This window comes from Bubalus kerabau, chromosome 7 (assembly GCF_029407905.1).
Source record: "Bubalus kerabau isolate K-KA32 ecotype Philippines breed swamp buffalo chromosome 7, PCC_UOA_SB_1v2, whole genome shotgun sequence".
NCBI lineage: Eukaryota > Metazoa > Chordata > Mammalia > Artiodactyla > Bovidae > Bubalus > Bubalus kerabau.
This window is the reverse complement of record NC_073630.1, coordinates 66,497,590-66,514,657: the sequence shown is the minus strand read 5'-3', so window position 1 is coordinate 66,514,657 and position 17,068 is coordinate 66,497,590. Positions and strand designations below refer to the sequence as shown.

The following is a 17,068-nucleotide window of genomic DNA, read 5'->3' as shown; positions in this document are numbered from 1 at the left end:
TCCTTAACCTGTGAGTGTTACATTATATTGTAAAAAGAAATGTGCAAATGTTAAGGATTTGGGGATGGAAGTGTATCCTATATTATCTGGGTAAATCCAGAGTAATCACAAAGGTTATTGTAAAAGGGAGGCAGGAGGATTAAAGTGGAGGAGATGTGATGCTGAACCAAGAAACTGAAATGATATAAGGAAGGGACTGCTAGCCAAGAAATGCAAGCAGCCTCCAGAAAATGAAAAAGATATGACTTTAATTATACCTTATAATAATTATATTTGAGAGAACTAAAGTGAGTAGCTTGAAACACAAGAGAATTAGACGCCATTCCAATTAAATACTTACCAAAGCATGAAGGCAATGGCAGCCCACTCCAGTACTCTTGCCTGGAAAATCCCATGGACAGAGGAGCCTGGTAGGCTGCAGTCCACGGGGTCGTGAAGAGTCGGACACGACTGAGCGACTTCACTTTCACTTTCATGCATTAGAGAAGGAAATGGCAACCCACTCCAGTGTTCTTGCCTGAAGAATCCCAGGGACGGGGGAGCCTGGTGGGCTGCCGTCTATGGGGTCGCACAGAGTCGGACACGACTGAAGTGACTTAGCAGCAAAGCATGAGTTAAAAACACAATCTTTGAGCTTTCCAATGACTCATTGACTTAGTAGGTACTGAAAGAGTTCAAAGTCCCTTTTAAATCTAAGAATTTATGATAATCATGATTTTTAAATCAATAGATTGTAAATTGAAATTTTCTATAATGTCTTTTAAAATATAAGCATTAGGCCAGCTGAACATGTATCTAAATTAAAAAATATATGCACACATTTTACAGAATTGTGTGCTATAAACAAAAATCGGTTCAATAAAGTACACTTCTATAATCAAAATCTGCTTTAGAGAAAGGTAAAACATCTTTTAGCATTTCCTGTTATTTTGTAATTCACTAAGGATAAAGAGATTGACTGAAGTATATGTTTAAATTGTATCCATATGCAAATGTAATTTAATACATTTTAGAAAATCTGCTAAAAATACTTCTGCAGCTTTGGATAAATTCTGAGGTTCTTGAAATACATGTTTCATATGCTCCTGTAATTTTATCTTAAAAGACTCTGATGACTATTTTCCATGTTTAGAACTACATATTATTTACACTGCTCTTTTCTGAAGCAAATTGTATTTATTTAAAGATTTGTAGTGTGCATTACTTAGTTTTATATTCTAAAATCATTTAGATATTAATAGAATTTTACTTTCAACCTATTCCAAGAATTCATAAAATAGACTTCTTTGGAACAACACTTAAGGGACATCTAAAGGAAATTTGGAAAAAACAAATATCCTACCAATTTCTAATAACAGGTTTTTATCAAGAGTCAATCATGAAATGTCTCATAAATTAAAAATGTTTATAATAATGCATCAAATATGAAGTACTTTGGCCACCTCATGCTAAGAGTTGACTCATTGGAAAAGACTCTGATGCTGGGAGGGATTGGGGGCAGGAGGAGAAGGGGACGACAGAGGATGAGATGGCTGGATGGCATCACTGACTCGATGGACGTGAGTCTCAGTGAACTCCGGGAGTTGGTGATAGATGGGGAGGCCTTGGCATGCTGTGATTCATGGGGTCGAAAAGAGTCGGACACGACTGAGCGACTGACCTGATCTGATCTGATGATATTCATTTGATTGTGGCTTATACTTAGTAACATCTTTTTTCTTTGATTTACAGAAATATATAAATCACTGATATTTCCCAAGAAACCTACCTTTAGAACTCTAAGGTTATTTATGGTGGACTGGCAGCTTACAATTAAATAGAGAAACAGGTTTATAATGTTGTGATGTTTTTGCAATATCATATAGAATAATAAGGGAGATTCCTTTCCACCCTCTGCATTTTGATTCATGATTTGAATTTTTATAAGAGAGTAAGTAGTTGGTAGTTGGGACTCATAATAAAGAGACAGAATTGCACCAAGAAGAAATAAATTTTAAAACCCATATACTGAGGAACCCTTGAGTAAAGTGTATGCATGTGTGTGGGTGTGTGGGTGTGTGTGCTTCAAAGTTAGAGGATGATGAATAATTTAGAAGAGAAAGATGGTGATAATTATAACAAGTCAAAACAGTTGTTTCCCTATTCGAGTGAGGCAGTAAAAAGCAAATGAACTTTTATGTTTGTTTGTTTGTTTGTTTTTGGCTTTCCCATGTAGCATGTGGGAATCTCAATTTCCTGACCAGGATCGAAACCATGCCCCTGCAGTGGAAGCATGGAGTCCTAACCACTGGACTGCTGGGAATTACCTGATGTTGGATTTTTTTTAATTTAATTTTATAATAAGCATTGCCAAGATTTAGTTCTTTAAATATCCAGCGATGGAAGCTCAATCTTATACGTGGGTTAACACACAAAGTATGATTCTTAGAACAAGGCAACCCACACTTTCCACTACATATACAGAAGATGAGACATTGTCTCTTTTTGGAAACCAGCATCTTAGAACATAACCTGGGCTTCATCATATTCTTTCTTATATCTGAAGGGAGAGATGCAAAAATATAGGTACAGCTAAAGGTTTTTCGTGGAAAATGGTAGCAGAATCTAGAGTCCATCAATGACAGTGGCAGGAATGCAGTGGCTGTGATGCCAGGGGTATCAACATCACCAGCTGAAGTCCTGAAGGAATCATTGATTTTGCTTTCTGTAACTAAGTTTCTTTGTTTCCAGGCTTCCTTCTAAATCTTCAAAATGCTTGTCATGATTCTAATAAATTGCTTCTCTGCTTATGTGAATCAACTTCTGTTGTTTATGACAAAAGAACTTTAACTAATATTGAAATTTGGCCCAGAAATATATGACAGAGAACAAATCCTTAGGGAAATGGAAGAAATACATGATTCATTTGAGCCTAGATGGGTCTGAAGACCATGAAAACTCCATTAGTATTCCAGGATAGGAACTTGATACCACATGGTATACAATGATAATTTAGCTAATTAAAGACCCTGTAATCCCTGAGAATCAAGTAGCCATTGACCCAAGCCAAGGAAGGCTTTGAGTCTAATGGGACATAGATTTTTTAAGACAGAACAACAGGTATCATGAATTCAAGTCTATAGTGTGATGACTTCTTGTAATGGGACTGAAAAATTAAAGTAAATTAAATGAAAAAAATATTATGATCAAATTCCTAATTTCTTAGTTAAAAATGTGGTAGATTGCAATGATGGATACCAATGATTCCTCTCATGTTTGTATGCTCATGCCACTTCACTCATGAAGAGGTGAGGCCATTTCTTTTATTTTTTTCTCCTTTATTCTAGGCTGATTTTGTAACTAGCTTTGACCAACAGAATGAACTGAAAGTGATATATATATAAGTGTGCACTATAAGGTTTGGGTTTAGAAGGGCACAGTAGCTTCCTCTTTTGAGATTCAGCTCTATGGAAAAATAGGATGAGTCAGACCTTTGAATGAAGACAGAATTCACAGAGACAGAGAGGCTCAGCCAATCCACAGCAATGCTAACCACTCCAGTTGAGGCTCCAAAAACATGAGTGAAGCCATCTTGGATCCTTCAGCTCTAGTTATAGCTCCAGCCAACACCATGCAAGAAAGAGACATATCATCAGTGGTAGGCTGAATAGCAATGCTCTAAAGATATCTACAATCTAATCCCTGGAACCTATGAACAACACTTTACGTGGCAAAAAAGACTTTATAAGTATGATTAAATCAAATCATTTCTTGGGAGTGAAAGTGAAAATCACTTTGTCATGTCCAACTCTTTGAGACCCCATAGACTGTACAGTTCATGGAATTCTCCAAGCTAGAATACTGGAGTGGGTAGCCTTTCTCTTCTCCAGGGGATCCTCCCAACCCAGGGATCTAACCCAGGTCTCCCTCATTGCAGGTGGATTCTTTACCAGCTGAGCCACAAGGAAAGCCCAAGAATACTGTACTGAGTTACCTATCCTTTCGCCAGTGGATCTTCGTGACCCAGGAATCCAACCATGGTCTCCTGCATTGCAGGCAGATTTTTTACCAACTGAGTTATCAGGGAAGCCCTTGGGAGTAAAAGATTATCCTGAATTATCTGCTGGACCCAAAATGCAATCCAAGGATCTTAAAGAGGGAGAAAAAAAGGTTAAAGACATAGTATTAAGAGATGTCACAGTGGAAACAGGAGGCTGGAGTGATAAGAGAAATGGGTCATGAGCCAATCAATGAAAGCAGGGGGCTACTGAAAGTTTAAAAAGGCAGACAAATTCTCCCAGCAAAATCTCCCGAAGAAATCAGCCATGCTGAGTTGGCACTTTAGCTCAGGGAAATTAAACTGTAAGAAAATTTTCATTGCTTTAAGATAAGTAGGTTTGGTAACTTGTTACAGCAATGAAAGGCAACTAATACAACATCCCTGTTGAGCCCTCCCTAAATCATGGGGCTTCCCAGGTGGTGCAGCTGGTAAAGACTCTACCTGTTCAATGCAGGAGACACAAGAGACATCGGCTTGATCCTTGGGTCAGGAAGATCCCTTGCAAGAGGAAATGGCAACCCATTCAAATATTCTTGCCTAGAAAATCCCATGGATGGAGGAGCCTGAAGGGGTCCCTGGGGTCGCAAAGAGTCGAACATTGAGAAATAATGAATAGTTATGTCACTAAACTTTCATGCATTGGAGAAGGAAATGGCAACCCACTCCAGTGTTCTTGCCTGGAGAATCCCAGGGACGGGGGGAGCCTGGTGGGCTGCCGTCTATGGGGTCACACCGAGTCGGACACGACTGAAGTGACTTAGCAGCAGCAGCATGCCACTAAACTTAGAAGTTGTTCTTAGGAAATAATGAATAAGTGGAATAGAATGTTAGTGGAAAACCAAGGCTCCTTAAATTGTGCTAAAAAAAAACTACCAGTTACAGCCTCAAGGATTCATGTACATTTTTTATTCTATGGATTTACACTTTTAATTGATTTCAGAGTTACCAAGCTTTTTATGCAAAATTTAGTACCCTGTCAGGCAAGAGAATTTTGAGAACTAGAATAGATATTTAAAGGAAGATTTGGAGACTCCAAGTACAAGAAGCACAAAAATCATTGAGTCTCCTTTGGTTGCCAAAGCAACCTATCCTCACTTTTCAGGGCAGGCAGAGGCTTCCTCACCTGAAAGAGTTACTGTGAAAACTCCCTAGAATAAAAATTTAAGCCAGATGCCAGCACAACAAAGTAAATCCAGAAAGAGGTATTTACAGTAAAACAATTTCACAGATTTGTTATAAAAAGATATAATTTGTGCATTCCATCAGGAAAAAAATTCTGAAAGTACATGAACAAGAAGAAAAAAAATGTAGTTTTATATTGAAGTCTCTGAATATGCTGCACTTACCAAATTATTGCTTCTTCCTCTCTCCTGTGCCATTGCTGTCCTGAGTTTTATCATTATATAGTATATATACTCATAATGACTTGCTATTATTTTTGCTTTAGACAATTATTTTTCAAATTGATTAAAAATCATTTTGAAGTCTTTGACATTTACCTTCATTTTAAGCATGTTTATAGTCTGTCATCTTTGTTTTGTGTGCCTATACAAGTTCCTTTCAGGTATATTTCTTCTATTTGATATACTTTATTATTTCTTATAGTTCAGCTGCTGGGAATGAATTCTCTTCTTTGGCTTCTGAGAAAAAGTCTTTGTTTCATCTTTTTTTAATGAAAGAAAACTAGACTTCATCCTTCAGTACCAAGGTTACATCGTCTTGATCTGTGCTACAGTTAGTCCAGAGAAACAATGACTGCTACTCATACCTTTAAACTATTGACATCATCCTAACAGAATTGAGAGTAAAGAAAATAGCCTGTTACCTGAGATATCTGCATATCAAAAGGTGGTAGGTAAGTCTTATGAATATAAAGGAGACTATTATTCAGTTTAGCCTCAGGGGGCCCAGGGGTCTGGAACTTGTCAGAATACCCAGCAAACTGCATACTCAACACTGCTGCTGCTGCTGCTAAGTCGCTTTAGTAGTGTCCGACTCTGTGCGACCCCAGAGATGGCAGCCCATCAGGCTCCTCCATCCATGGGATTTTCCAGGCAAGAGTACTGGACTGGGTTGCCATTGCCTTCTCCATACTCATCACTAATAAAGAACAAAAACCCCCATACTCTTGGTTTTTCTAAACTTTGGTGATCATGTGATATACCTCCAGTTTATATTAGGGCTTGGAAAAAGGGAAGAATTTCCACATTTAGACTGCAGTAAAAGCAGCTTTATCTTTTTACATCATTATGATTCAACTCATAAAATCATGATCCAAGAATCTATAACTGATCTTGCATTGTAAGAGACCATAGGAATGACATCAGAGGACACTGGGCTCTTGGAGCAAAGTAATGTTTCATAAGCAACTATTTTCTTTTGAGAAATGGCTCTTGGCTATAAATTAAGCATAGACAGAGGCAGATCTCTGGACCAGGGACACCAAGTAACTATACAAAGTAAGCTGGCCATAATATACATGATGATATCTATCTAGCCCGAATACTGAACTTGCCTAGCAATAATTCATAATTTAAAAAAAAGAAGTATCTGAGACCAGACATAAGCTGGTTCTGAGACCACACACATTTAGTAAACAAACTGCATTCACTCCTGGCATGCCCTCTCTGGCCATACTAACATCTAAGCTTTCTCACATAATATACACTTCTGGAGAGTTCTCTAGTATCATATGACTGAGAAGAAAGAAACCTGAGTATTATGTATGACAGAAATAAAATGAAAAATTTAATAAGATGGTATACTCTGATTTAAAACATCTACAAAGAAGTTACACTAGAAGACTGAGTAATCGATTCAGACATTTCTTTCAAAAGGCAGAATTTTGAGTTGTATGTCTAATCCTCTGTTTCTCCTAAAAGTGGCTTATGGCGAACCTCTGCATCAGTGTGTTGGCAGATGAGAAAGTCTGGCCACATAGCAAGGAGGCTGTAAGAAATACAATGAGAGGATTAGTATCAAACTTGGTCTGGTGGGGGTGTTTCATTTAAGATTGTGATATGGAAGACAGTATGATGGATGCCCAACACAGTTACCCTGAATGTTGGGAAATGTATGATAAAGGTGGAAAATAAAGAGGAACAAAGAAGAATATGAATGATAAAAAGAGGATTCTAGGATTCTCTTTTATTGTCATAGTCTATGATCATAACAAGTGTTAAAATTGAATAAAAGCCACTACGGCACTATAGAAAAAGCTTTACCAAGGGCTCAGATCACTTGGGAATGAAGTTTTATCACATCTCTAAGCTGAAATCCCTGTCTGGTAAGGACAGGAAACATAAAAACAGTGCTCAGAAGAAGGAAGTAATAAACACCATCTATAGATGTTGTCGTTGTTCAGTTGCTAAACTGTGTCCGACTTTTTGCAATTCCATGGACTGTAGGATGTCAGGCACCTCTGTCCTCCACCATCTTCTGGATTTTGTTCAAATTCATGTCCATTGAGTCAGTGATGCTATCTAACCATCTCATTCTCTGCCATCCCCTATGAACCTACAAGTTAAATAAAGTGTGGACTTCCCAGGTGGCACAGTGGTAAAAATCTGCCTGCCAATGAAGGAGACACAAAAGATGCAAGGTCAATCCCTGGGTTGGGAAGATACCCTGGAGTAGGAAATAGCAACCCACTCCAGTATTCTTGCCTGGAAAATTCCAAGGACAAAGGAGTCTGACTGGCTACAGTCCATGAGGTCACAAAGAGTCAGACATGACTGAACACACACAGGGTATATAAGTTTTTTAACACTGCTCTAACAAATTGAGACAAATCAGTGGTTCACTGTAACTTCTATTTTTCTTCTATGTATTTACTGTTTTTAATGCTAATTCATTCATTTATTTATTCACTTTTATAAAAGTATATCTCAGGTGATCCTGTATGCCAGAGACTATGTTAGTTTTATTCCTTTATATTATAATATAATAATCATGGATAATACATTTATGCTTATAAATATTAACAAAAACCAATGCTGATATATATTAGCTATTATCTAGCTCAGTGGTTTTCAACTAAGGCAATTTTTCAACCACCACTCTCTTCCTTCCAAAGATGATTTGACAATATATGGAGTGATTTTTGTCCTGATTTTGGTTGGGGAGGATTCTACTGGAATCTAGAGGGTAAAGGCCAAAGATTTTTCTAAACATCCTAGAATGCACAGTACAACTTCCCACAACAAAGAATTATTCAGCCTGAAGTATCAACAGTGCCAAGGTTGAGAAACCCTGATCAGCCTGTACATTTTCAAAATGTATGCATTATACAACAAATCTAAAGCATATTTTTCTAGGATATGTGCTTATGGTTTTGTTTGTCAACCAATGACAGCAATTTAATAGGAACCATTGAAAAACCTGTTATCCTCAGATGTTAAAATTTTCAGAATATTTTTTTAAAGTACAGGTGAAGATAACTGATTTATATATATATGTATGTGTGCATATGTAGATATTTATTTTTTGTAGATGTCAAATATCACAGTCATCAGGGCTGAGTATAAACAATGGCCTGTTCTACTTTGAAGTATGCTTTTGCACTAAAAAATATGAAAATTTCATACTGTAGCACTATAAGATTGCCTATTGAAGAAGCAACCTTAAAAAGTTATTGACTACTTCAAGTAGTAACTCAGGTAATATCACTAAACCACATGAGACATCAGGAAGCCTCTAAAAATTCTCTACCCAAAAAGTATCATACTCTAACCTCAGTAATGCATTGTAGCATATAGCAGAATGAGTTTATAATTTCAAAGCAACCCTAAGACCTAAAATAACTCATTTCTTAGTTTAATTATGTTTTCTCTTGTTCTGTGTTCAGTGTAGAAGAAAAGTAGCTGGTACTTGTCTTCTGGAAAAAATATTCTCTTACTCTTGAGTTTTATTATTAAAAACACTTCAAAAACTTCTTTTCTTTAAAATCCTGTACTTTCTCAAGGCACACTGAAGTTTGATACATTATATATCTGAAGATTTGAGCTAGAGTTGATGTATAAGAAAGTGCTTCAGATATTCAACCATCTGCTTGATCACTAAAGAGTCATGTTCTTAATTGAACTAATCCCTTTTATTTTTAAAAGTTAAACCTTCCAAAATGAAACCATTTCCTAAGTCAAAAACATTCCCTGAAGATGTTTCTAGTGGAGTTGAACACTATTTCGTATACTGTACTTCTAGTAAAGATAAATATAAAGCGTAAGCAATAACCCATAATAGAATATCAGTGCAAGTTTTCATCATAGTAGGTACAACAAAAAACTGTAACAAATTCAAATATATATAGACAATTTAAATCAAATTGACTAGCATTTGGATATAATCAGTCATGGGCATGAAATGCTTTTTAATCAGGTAATGACTTCATTAAACATGGTTAATCACACATCACCTTGAACTCATTTTCTAAATATAGAATTAATTATTTAAATTACAGCAATTAAAGCATACCAGTCAATGGCTGGATTCATTTTTAAAACTACAAGCTTGCCAAAAAAATCTAGTCATCATTTGCACGAGATGGAGCATGTATTGAGTATCTGATAATTTAAGAAAATCAACTTCTGAATCAAACAATACAGTGGGAGTAAAATATAGACAACCTTGGATAGTTAGTTCTTAGCCAAATTACATAATAGACTTACAGAATTAAATAAGGCATAGAGAATATAATTGAACCTTGAAAAAACAGTTCACTTAGCATTTACTTATAATTTATCATTCTTTTTTCAAAGATGGTATACTTGTTTCTTTATCATAGGACAATAATCAATTCAGAGAGTAGAATACAGGTTCCTATTCCATACAAAATCAACAGATATATAGAGAACATTTCCTCAGTGTATGGTACACCAGATAAACAGACGATGTACAACTTCCTTGGCAGATTTTAAATCCAGTTTGGAGTGCTAGATATAAAATAAGGAAAGCTACAGATAGTATACACTAATAACAGTCAGTTGAAGAGGCTGTGGGGCTTTCTGTAAAGAGGCATATACTTAGAAAGCATACTTCCTTGTAGGTCAACTAGAAATTCAATTGGATTCTGTTTCACTGCATTCTCTACATGGTCGTTCTTGACCACTTTAACACTGAGCTGCTGCTGCTGCTAAGTCGCTTCAGTCGTGTCCAACTCTGTGCGACCCCACAGATGGCAGCCCACCAGGCTCGCCTGTCCCTGAGATTCTCTAGGCAAGAACACCGGAGTGGGTTGCCATTTCCTTCTACAATGTATGAAAGTGAAAGTGAAAGTGAAGTCGCTCAGTCGTGTCTGACTCTTCACGACCCCATGGACTGCAGCCTACCAGACTCCTCCGTCCATGGGAGTTTCCAGGCAAGAGTACTGGAGTGGGATGCCATTGCCTTCTCCTACACTGAGAAGAAGAGTTTATTTTTCTGACTATACTTATTTATGAACTCACAAAAGAGAGGTTACATATGGTTCAATAAATATTTAGGAAATGGAATGGAGCATATTGCCTTAAATTTACTCTGTAAATTTAAGAGTTTTCAGTTATAACAATTTAAGAGTAGTAGTTATTCTGCACAACACTTGCTTTTTCACCATTTGCTGTACCACTTAATTATCTCATACTTAATATTCTGACTGCTAGGTACATCATGAGCAACGCTGGGCTGGAAGAAGCACAAGCTGGAATCAAGATTGCCGGGAGAAATATCAATAACCTCAGATATGCAGATGATACCACCCTTATGGCAGAAAGTGAAGAGGAACTCAAAAGCCTCTTGATAAAAGTGAAAGAGGAGAGTTAAAAAGTTGGCTTAAAGCTCAACATTCAGAAAACGAAGATCATGGCATCCCGTCCCATCACTTCATGGGAAATAGATGGGGAAACAGTGGAAAGAGTGTCAGACTTTATTTTTTGAGACTCCAAAATCAGTGCAGATGGTGATTGCAGCCATGAAATTAAAAGACACTTACTTCTTGGAAGGAAAATTATGACCAACCTAGATAGCATATTGAAAGGCAGAGACATTACTTTGCCAACAAAGGTCTGTCTAGTCAAGGCTATGGTTTTTCCAGTGGTCATGTATGGATGTGAGAGTTGGACTGTGAAGAAAGCTGAGTGTCAAAGAATTGATGCTTTTGAACTGTGGTGTTGGAGAAGACTCTTGAGAGTCCCTTGGACTGCAAGGAGATCCAACCAGTCCATCCTAAAGGAGTTCAGTCCTGGGTGTTCATTGGAAGGACTGATGCTGAAGCTGAAACTCCAGTACTTTGGCCACCTCATGCGAAGAGTTGACTCATTGGAAAAGACTCTGATGCTGGGAGGGATTGGGGGCAGGAGGAGAAGGGGACGACAGAGGATGAGATGGCTGGATGGCATCACTGACTCAATGGACATGAGTTTGGGTGAACTCTGGGAGTTGGTGATGGACAAGGAGGCCTGGCATGCTGCAATTCATGGGGTCGCAGAGTCAGGACTGAGAGACTGAACTGAACTGAACTGAATGGACATTATAATATGTATCCAGCAATGTAACAATTTTTTTCAAACAGTTTAAAGCTACTGGCATTATCTGCAAAGGCATCAAGGTACATAAATTACTTTTACCCATTCTTTGAAATCTTTTACCTAAAGATTTCATGTAAAAAGAATTCTTGCAAATTCACAAAGTGTTTTGTTACATAATTCTTAACTTCCTTGCTTTCATTACAGCAATATTTTCTTTATTAAAATGATCAAATATGTAGACAAAAATAATCATATTTACTTCTTAAGAAGTAATAACTCTTAGTAACATCATGTAAATATAATAATAAGATATATAACACATTTCTAAGGAACATCTCCTTTTCATGTGCTATTTGTCATGTAAAAATGTTAGAAAAGTCAGCATGCCCTTTTTATTTATCGATATGAGCTATTCCCACTCTGTGCTTTAAAATGAATAGCTGTTAATAAAGAAGTTAGGCAAAATAATGATAATATAATTAACAATAATTTTAACCTCATCTCATTTTTACCTTATACCTCAACATCAGGCATGAATTTTCTTGCTCCCAGTGTCATTCAAACCTGTATTTACAGAATATTGAAGTAATATTATTGACATAATAATTTAGCTTAATGGGAATTATGCTTCATTATCATAAATTTATAAAATTCTACTGAATAATTTTATGGAAAGTTTTTCTGAAAATACTTCATTATAATAAATCAAGAAGAGGAAACAATATGAAAGAAAAGTTCTACCTTCTTGCCCTTGTAAAACCCTATTTTACCGAAGCTATGTGGCATGTATCAATATTTTTTTCTAAGAGAATAGAATATGATCATGATGAACTGGAACTAAAACAAGTAATACATACTAAATTCCACCCTGAAAATTAATAAGTTTTCATATATATGTTTGCCACACATAATATAAATGCATTTTATTATCTACCCACTGAATACTGTTAAGCTGCATAGTAAATATCAGGAACTGAAGGTATCCTGGTGAATGTATCAGTATATAATGTCTTTCCAGATATATCATTATCTTTAAAAAGGAGTAATTGGCTCTGTAAATATTTATGGAATTGCTGTCATTTGTTGGTTCAGTTGCTAAGCTGTGTCCGACTCTTTGCAACCCCATGGACTGCAGCATGCCAGGCTTCCCTGCCCTTCACTATCTTCTGGAGTTTGTTCAAACTCATGTCCATTGAGTCAGTGATTCCATCCAACAATTTCATCCCCTGTCACTCCCTTCGTCTGCCCTTGATCTTTCCCAGCATCAGAGTCTTTTCCAGTGAGTCAGCTCATCACATCAGGTGGCCAGAATATTGGCGTTTCAGCTTCAACATCAGTCCGTCGGATGAATATTCAGGGTTGATTTCATTTCGGATTAACTGGTTTGATTTCCTTGCTGACCAAGGGACTCTCAAGAATCTTCTCCAGCACCACAGTTCGAAAGCATCAGTTCTTTAACACTCAGTTTTTTTATGGTCCGGCTCTCACATCCATACATCACTACTGGAAAAACCATAGCTTTGATTATACAGACCTTTTCAGCAAAGTGATGTCTCTGTTTTTTCTTTAATGCTGTCTAGATTTGCCATAGCTTTCCTTCCAAGAAGCAAGCGTCTTTTAATTTCATGACGGCATCACTGTCCACAGTAATTTTGGAGCCCAAGAAAATAAAATTTGTCACTGTTTCAACTTTTTCCCCATGTATATGCCATGATGTGATGGAATTTATGGAATAGAATACAGCTTTTATTTCTTCTTTATTTCTTCATTTATTTTTAAAATTTTACAATGTTGTATTGGTTTCTTCCATGTGTGTGAAGTTGCTCAGTCGTGTCCGACTCTGCAACCCTGTGGACTGTAGCCCGCCAGGCTCCTCTGTCCATGGGATTCTCCAGGCACGAATACTGGAGTGGGTTGCCATTTCCTTCTCCAAGGGATCTTCCCAACTCAGGGATCGAACCCGGGTCTCGTGCATTGCATGCAGACGCTTTATCCTCGCAAAGCAGCCAATTACACCATTCTCTGCAAACTTGTCTCCATAGTTTTCAAAGCGGCTATTGGTTGACTTTTTCCCAGAGCCTCCGTAGCCATAGGAGAAAGGCTCTTCGCCTAGCTGAGTGCTGCTAGAGTCCAGGGACCAACCAATGCGGACCACGTGTGGGTCGGGCTCTGTAGACGGAAGGTGCTTCACAGAGATTTATTTATTGATCGTCATCTCAAAGCACACACGCCCCCTTCTGACCCCGTAGCCGGCACGGGCTCCTGACCACAGGTGTGCAAAGCCTTCAATCATGAGCCAGTAGCCACTACTCCCATCTCGGGCCACCTTGAAGTGGAGGTCGCAGTTATATGTGTCAATGGCCACAAGGGTGTCATCAAAGGCATCTTCATCCTCTTCAGCCGGAGGCTGAGGAGATCGCCCCCTCATATCCTCTTGGTGCTCAAAGTACCCCCGTCCCCGGTTTTCTTCATAAGGCCTCTTGCGACTCTGGATTTGCTGTGTGTCTGGTTTGTGTTGAGATGCTTTGGGTGGGAGGAAGCTGGTGGGTGCTTCTTGCTTCATCTCTGTCTTCACTTCTGGGCAATAGGCCTGCTGCTGTTGGTCCATTTCCAGTAGTTTCCTCTTGTAGCCTGACTCGTTCTCTTGCTTGATGACCTGCGTCTCATAGAATTGGTTCTGCATGGTAATATTGTCCATGACATAATGTCCGGCAGGCCCCGAGTAGCCGCCGGGCTCCGGGTGCAGCGGCTGCCTGGGTGGCGGTGGCTACGAGGTCCCCTCCAGCTCCTAGCCCCCTTCGGTCTCGACCTCCTTGTTGTTGTGCCCGGGTCTCCCTGGTTCGTGGCCAACAATACAAATCAGTCATAAATATACATATATCCCTGTAGAGCCTTCCTCCTCTCTCCATCCCATCCTTCCAGGTCATTATAGAACACCAGACTGGGCTCTCCGCACTACACAATGACTCCTCACCATGACAATGACAATAACTGACAATGACTTTATATCAAAAAACTAAGATAATATTCTGACAGACTTTGCCAGTTCATTTTCTCTTATCCTTTCAGGATGTGAGTTAAGAAGTACAAGAGAACAAAGAGAAAAGTAAAATGTAGATGGGTAATAATAACAAAATAAGAAATTTTAAAAACATTTTAGAGTTAAAATTTGACTTTGGTAAGTGTATGATTTCACAAAGTTGCTAGTGAGAATTAATTAAGAGAAGTATGCCATCTTGTCTGTCAATTTCTTCCACACTTAAAAAAAATTATTTACACCCACTTGATATTAAAGGACATCATTGCTTAAGCCCTCATTTGCTTTTCCAGCAATGTCAAAGTTCTCTAATAACCATTAAACTCTGAAAGAGCTTTATTATATTGAATCATTTTCAGAATTGTATGTTCTTTGAAATTGAGAAGTACCTTTCTAGAAAAAAGGTCAAGCTGCTACACTTAGTAACTACATATCCACTTTCTTTGGGATTGGAATGAAAACTGACCTTTTCCAGTCCTGTGGCCACTGCTGAGTTTTCCAAATTTGCTGGCATATTGAGTGCAGCACTTTCACAGCATCATCTTTCAGGATTTGGAATAGCTCAACTGGAATTCTATCACCTCCACTAGCTTTGTTCATAGTGATGCTTTCTAAGGCCCACTTGACTTCACATTCCAGGATGTCTGGCTCTAGGTCAGTGATCACACCATCGTGATCATCTGGGTCATGAAGATCTTTTTGTACAGTTCTTCTGTGTATTCTTGCCATCTCTTCTTAATATCTTCTGCTTCTGTTAGGTCCATACCATTTCTCTCCTTTATCGAGCCCATCTTTGCATGAAATGTACCTTTGGTATCTCTAATTTTCTTGAAGAGATCTCTAGTCCTTCCCATTCTGTTGTTTTCCTCTATTTCTTTGCATTGATCGCTGAGGAAGGCTTTCTTACCTCTTCTTGCTATTCTTTGGAACTCTGCATTCAGATGTTTATATATTTCCTTTTCTCCTTTGCTTTTCACTTCTTTTCTTTTCACAGCTATTTGTAAGTCCTCCCCAGACAGCCATTTTGCTTTTTTGCATTTCTTTTCCATGGGGATGGTCTTGATCCCTGTCTCCTGTACAGTGTCACAAACCTCATTCCATAGTTCATCAGGCACTCTATCTATCAGATCTAGGCCCTTAAATCTATTTCTCACTTTCACTGTATAATCATAAGGGATTGGATTTAGGTCATACCTGAATGGTCTAGTGGTTTTCCCTACTTTCTTCAATTTAAGTCTGAATTTGACAATAAGGAGTTCATGATCTGAGCCAAAGTCAGCTCCTGGTCTTGTTTTTGCTGACTGCATAGAGCTTCTCCATCTTTGGCTGCAAAGAATATAATCAATCTGATTTCAGTGTTGACCATCTGGTGATGTCCATGTATAGAGTCTTCTCTTGTGTTGCTGGAAGAGGGTGTTTGTTATGAGCAGTGCATTTTCTTGGCAAAACTCTATTAGACTTTGCCCTGCTTCATTCCGTATTCCAAGGCCAAATTTGCCTGTTACTCCAGGTGTTTCTTGACTTCCTACTTTTGCATTCCAGTCCCTTATGATGAAAAGGACATCTTTTTTGGGTGTTAGTTCTAAAAGGTCTTGTAGGTCTTCATAGAACCATTCAACTTCAGCTTCTTCAGCGTTACTGGTTGGGCCATAGACTTGGATTACTGTGATATTGAATGGTTTGCCTTGGAAATGAACAGAGATCATTCTCTCGTTTTTGAGATTGCATCCAAGTACTGCATTTCGGACTCTTTTGTTGACCATGATGGCTACTCCATTTCTTCTGAGGGATTCCTGCCTGCAGTAGTAGATATAATGGTCATCTGAGTTAAATTCACCCATTCTAGTCCATTTCAGTTCGCTGATTCCTAGAATGTCAACATTCACTCTTGCCATCTCTTGTTTGACCACTTCCAATTTGCCTTGATTCATGGACCTGACATTCCAGGTTCCTATGCAATATTGCTCTTTACAGCATTGGACCTTGCTTCTATCACCAGTCACATCCACAGCTGGGTATTATTTTTGCTTTGGCTCCATCCCTTCATTCTTTCTGGAGTTATTTCTCCACTGATCTCCAGTAGCATATTGGGCACCTACTGACCTGGGGAGTTCCTCTTTCAGTATCCTATCATTTTGCCTTGAGAGTTGGACTGTGAAGAAGGTTGAGTTCTGAAGAATTGATGCTTTTGAACTGTGGTGTTGGAGAAGACTCTTGAGAGTCCCTTGGACTGCAAGGAGATCCAACCAGTCCATTCTGAAGGAGATCAGCCCTGGGATTTCTTTGGAAGGAATGATGCTAAAGCTGAAACTCCCATACTTTGGCCACCTCATGTGAAGAGTTGACTCATTGAAGAGACTCTGATGCTGGGAGGGATTGGGGGCAAGAGGAGAAGGGGACGACAAAGGATGAGATGGCTGGATGGCATCACTGACTCGATGGACGTGAGTCTGAGTGAACTCCGGGAGTTGGTGATGGACAGGGAGGCCTGGC

At 38.4% G+C, this 17,068-nt stretch overlaps 1 pseudogene; it reads right to left on the bottom strand.

Moving 5' to 3' along the window:
• The window catches only part of LOC129657071 (heterogeneous nuclear ribonucleoprotein U-like protein 1), a 68,926-nt pseudogene extending 54,534 nt beyond the window's left edge, over positions 1-14,392 (bottom strand).
• Positions 14,393-17,068: the final 2,676 nt, after the last annotated feature.